Source organism: Prosopis cineraria, unplaced genomic scaffold (genome assembly GCF_029017545.1).
Source record: "Prosopis cineraria cultivar Desert tree isolate PC_DT_omini unplaced genomic scaffold, ASM2901754v1 PC8, whole genome shotgun sequence".
Classification (NCBI taxonomy): Eukaryota; Viridiplantae; Streptophyta; class Magnoliopsida; order Fabales; family Fabaceae; genus Prosopis; species Prosopis cineraria.
The window spans coordinates 14,672,706-14,678,705 of record NW_026555339.1 but is presented as its reverse complement, the minus strand read 5'-3'; positions in this window follow the sequence as shown (position 1 = coordinate 14,678,705).

Sequence of the window (6,000 nt, the reverse complement as noted above, 5' to 3'; positions counted from 1 at the left end):
TTTCCATAATATTAATTTATTTATTACTCCCTCTATTTAATTATATTGATTTTTTAAGGTTATTGCACACACATCAGAAAATATAATGCTTTTTCTAGTCTCTATTATAGGAAGCCTTTTAAAAATATTGTTTAGTTCATAATATAAGGCAATTAATTATATTTTTTTAACATTACTCCTATTTAAACTTATTAAGTATGAGAGGGATTGTAATGCAAATTTTAAAAAAAATTATTTAAATCAGGATAAAAGTAAAAGTTTATTCTATTTTTAGACAAATTAATAATTTAACTATTTTTTCTTGATGAAATAGTAAGATATATTTTATAATAAGAATGGGAGGGAGTGAGTATGTAAAAATTATGATATAATAAGTGCTTTATCAAATACACATGCCCATCATTTAATGCCTCAAACTATTATTATATAAAAAATAGTAAATTACTACTTCAAGGGAAAATAGAAAAAATATTGTTAAACATTGCACTGAAATTTTCAAAAGACGTTTAATATGAATTTTTTTATCTCAAAATACAAATATAATGAAATAGAAGGAGTATTTTTATTAAAAGTAAAATACTTTAGCATCTTTTTTATTTTACCTTAATTACATATGCCTTGAATTTTTATTAAGAGTAAAAATACCTTGACCTTCTTTTTATTTTACCTTAATTACATATATCTCTTTTTTATTTTTTAACCTATATGAATCTCTCATAGTATAAATAGTTGCAAAACACAAACAATCCCTCTATTTTTAAAATTTTATTTGTATCCATTCAACTATTAGTTTATCATTAAATCACATATATTTAATCAAAATATAAATTTTTTAAATATAAATATTATATAAAAATTATTCAAATTACCAAAAAAAATTAATTCATATTTTATCACTCTTTTATTTATAATGTAAACGTTTTAGTTATATAAACGTATTTATTCAAAAACATTTTCTAAAATTTAGATGCAAAGGTTGGCTAAAATAATATTTCAAATGCAAATTAAAAAAATAATGAAATAATAATATAATATAATAATTAAACTACTCAACATAATTTATATTTATTTTTAAAAAATTTTATTAATTTCAACACAAAATTTTAAAATTTTTAATTAGATACCAACATATTTAATCATTTGAAGTTTTTTAAATTGGGAGCAAGTGTAGACGATTAAATTGGGAGTAATTTTAAAATTTTCAACGTAATTATAAATAAAAAATTAAATATTTTAAAATATTTGATGGAATACTTGTAACAATGTAAAAAGTTGGATTAAAGTACAGATTTTGAAAAAAAAATTGAGATCTTTGTAATTTTACAAAACAGAAAAAAATGTCATCATAGTTTACCCTTTTATTAAAACAAACTAATTTTTTACATTCATTTAGCTTTGCCGTCATATAACTGCTCTCTGTGTTGAACATGGGCAATTAAAGTGTTAACAACTACTTTTGTCATTCAAGTTAGAAAATGTTTTTGTTTTTGTTTTTCTGTTTTTTGCTCTGTACATTATTACTTTTTACTGTTAGTGCCAGACTTCTAATTGCAAATATATATATATATATATAGATTACAAAAAAAATTCTCTCTGAAAAAACAATATAACAAAAGTACTATTCATAAACTGCCACTTTATTTTTTATTTTTTTCTAAAATGCTTATTGGAATAAACTCTACTTTTCTAAAATTTTGAAGAGTACAGATATAGTAAATCATATATTTTTTTCCAGACACATGCAGTGTAAATTAATTATCATTTGGCAAAAATAGAAATGTGAACGTTATGAAAAGACATAAACAGTGGGCATGGTGAAAAGTTTCTAAGCGTAATAAATAAGTTTGTGCCTTTTTGTTTGGTGGGTGTTAGAGAATTAAAATTAATTAACTTTCCGTCAAAATCATCCTTATTTTCCAAATCAAATCACTTTTCTCTGTTGAATACATTCAAAGTTCCAATTGTCTCACTCGATTTTTCGTTTAGAATGATCTTGACCATTGACTTTTTTCTTCACACTTGAGTTAACGTGCACCAACCAAACTTCAATAATTATTTTAATTACTTTTCTTTATGATTAAAAAAAAAAATATTCAATGAACGGCACACATTTTGTTGTCTTTTCATACTGATATTTATATCCATGTGTAAATTAAATATAGTATACTTTATATGTATAACAAAGATTTACAAAACCCATGTATTATTTTTTACTTTAACTATCTTCACATGCACGTTTTATTCAACTGTAAGCTCATTGAATTGTAAAAAATATTAAAAAAAATTAAATGAGTAGAATTATTCATAGCATAAGTGTGTGGAATAAATGTCAATACAATTCAATCAAAAAGTATTTAAAAACCAAATTTTAAATAATTCATTGAGAAAGCCAAATCTACCTTAAGTATGGAGATCTTCTAACCACAAGCCATTTTAGTTTGATTACATTAATGAAAAAAATTAATCATTTGATCTCTATATATTTCTTAATCAGTTAAAACTTACTTTTTGTATTTTAACTTGATGCAACTCAATTCTCATAGTTTTGATTCAATTAAAACTCACTTCCTAAGTTTTAATTTTTAAAACTAGGTCTCTATGGTTTTATTTATTTAAGTGTTGGTCCGTATATTTTAAAAAATAAAATTAAAAAGAATACATTTATTATTAAAATTTAGGAACTAATGTTTTAAATTGCTAAACCTATAGAAACTAGGTTATATTAAATTAAAGTTTGGGGACTAACTTTTAATTAAATCAAACTATAGGATTGAGTTGCACTTAGTTGAAGTTTAAAGATTGAATTGCAATTGAATTAAAAGTAAATAGGCCAAATGATTAATTTCTCCATTCATGTGAATATTAGCAAGAAAACTATGATTTATATATATATATATATATATATTTGGGGATTTATTATCATGAGAAGAAATTAAAATGGAATTTTAGGGGGGGGGGAAAGTTGTTCCTTTTGGACTTTTCCACTACAGCAGGAAGATATATAGATGATCAAACCCACTAATGTATTTTAAGACAAAGTTGTGAGACTGTTGTGAGTTGTGACCCCATTATTATATTGTGATAGATTTTGGTGTCCTTCATTCATGGCTTTATTATATGGTATATACTGATTAATTATGTTATGTGTATGCGATACATAACATAATCATTTAAGACAAGAATATCAACACTACAAAAAGAATGACCCACTATCCTTTTTCTTACCTTCTTTCACACACACAAGTATATATATCAATATAATGTGTTTATACATTATCTAATAATAGAATAATATTAAGTTCCGAATTTGGTCTCACATTTAGTTTTTCACTATTCCACTATTCACTCTCATAATTTTTTGGGATCATTTTAAATTCATGGATAGTTTAAATTTAAGTTTTTTAATCATTTAATTTAATTTTAAGTTTGCAATTGAAACACTACGGTTTCACCATATATTTTGTTTCTTTTAAAAAATACATTAAAACTAAAAAAACCACAAAATTTAAGCATTTAAAACATTAATCTAGATCCCTCAATTGAACGACTGATTAAATTAATGTAGGAAAAGTAGACAAATATTGTGCATGTCTGATAAATAACGTAACTTAGCTTATTAAAGTAATTTATTATATATATGTATAAATATATGGACTATTTATTGCAGATCACATATATTATTATGCATGAGGCCTTTAAAAAGTACAGGGTTATACTATTTTTAAGTCAAATGGCCTCCTACCACTTTTAATTTTGAATAAAAAGAAAGAAAAGGAAAAACCATCATCTGAATGAAAGTACTGCATGTTACCTATTACATATGATTTGGTTTAATTTGTTTTCTTATATTGCTATTTGAATGTGTTACATTCCAATATTAATAGGTCCAACTGATAGTAACTCTCTACAAATTTCTATGTTCACAAAGACTCAAATTTGATACATCAAGTTTAAGCAACCACAATCCTTCCACTGGGATCAACATCTATTGATAATTTTATTTGTTTTAAGTAACATGGTAAAGTTTTTAATTTTGGTCGATATCTACATTTTATTTCACTATCAACGCATTAAAGGTAAGCAAAATAAATAGTATGCCTCTTTTTTTTTTTGGTTACATTAGAAAAGTTTGAATTTTAGTATTTTATTTACATCCTACTTATCCTTAATTAACACTAGCAAATTTATTATAATTAATTAATGATTATTTTAAATATACCATGATTATTTTAAATAGTAAAAGACCCCTAGTATTATTATATGTGATCGTCATATTAATTTATATGTCTAATTAGATAGAAAACATCGGACTATTAATTATAACCACATGCCTCTCAATTTTTTAATATGCTACAATGCTGGACTAACTACTATATGCCCAAACTTCCCTTCACATGCTTTAGTTTTGTATGTAGATTACTTAAACATTATTAGAAATTTTAGAATTATATTAGATAGTAATAAATATTTATTTTGAAATATGCATACACCTAAAAAACAGCGTTTATATGATTTCCAAAAATTATATAAAAATATTTATTATCTAGTTTGCAACTAGGGTAAGCCCATGCTTTTGCAAGAACTTTAAGTGTAAGTTTCCTCAACTTCAATAAATATATTGACCTAATAATAATATAATAAGCTCATGCTCTTAAAGAGAACATGTTTGTATAAGAGTGATCATCAGTATCAAAATATAACACACACACTTCTTCAAATCATATATATAAATTATTGTTAATCATGCCACTCTTTTTATGACTTATATTATGATATATTTCTACCTTCCATCCCAATTTATATTAGGCAAAATCATGCATGCCAATATAGTTTGTTAAATACACTTTATAATCTTATTTTTTAAAAGGAAAAATATAAATTTTTAAAAATATCATTCATTTAATACCCTATATATTTGTGAAAGAATATTAAAAATAGCAAGAGAAAAATATAATAGGAAGCTAATATATATTAGGAAAGCACCATTGACAACTTTTATTGCTGTCAAAATATCTTATATTTTAAAATATTAAATTTTTTTAAAAAAATTTTATAAATTAGGACAGAAGAAGCATGATATTAGAGATAAAATACTTTGTGGAGGATTTGAGAAGAAAGTATTTTGAGGATATTTTGGTCATTGTGACAAGAAGTCAAAAAGGCAAGGCAAAGCCATACAAACAAACACTCTTGCCTTAGAAGCTTTCAAATTCAAAGACACTGTGACCCTCCCAGTGTATTATTATATTATTATTATTATTATTATTAGTCTTCATCACTTTCCTTTATCCTCAATCTCTTTCATTCAATTCCATCACGCCACACAACCGTCCTTATCCCCTGCTATACCCCATTCTACGCGTATTCTACTCCAACCCTATCGCCGACCGTCCTGTTTCAATCTCGTGGTTGGGACGCAATAATATCCCCGTAGAATAAATCTTATACCCAACACAAGAATGTCAATAGAAATTATTAGTAATGTTTAATAATAATAAATAATAATAATAATAATATGTAGACGATTCAAAAAAGGTTTGAATTTGATGGACATTTTTTCTTTAAAAACTGTTTAATTTTTTTATGCTATTATCCATTTTAAGTTCGAGTGTTACTATGTTCAAATGGAGATAGTTGTCCCAACATAATTTTTTAATCCATGGTTCTTAAACATGATATTTTATTTAAGGAAAATCAAATCTTTTTTTTTTCCTCTATCTAATTACCATTGCTTGCATTTGATGCACATTTTTAGAAATGTATACTTAGGTCTTGTTTCGTTTCTGTCATCATTTTTTTTACAAATTGTTTTGTAATATAATTTTTAAAATTATTTTTCAAAATAAAACAAAATAAAACTTTTTTAGGTATTTTAATTTAAAAATAATTTTAGAATTAAAAGATAAGTTGATAGTAATAATTGCAGGGGTTAATGATAGTGGTTTATCCTAGAATTTGGTCAAGCTAACTATATTTTTTAATAATTAAATGTAGTATATT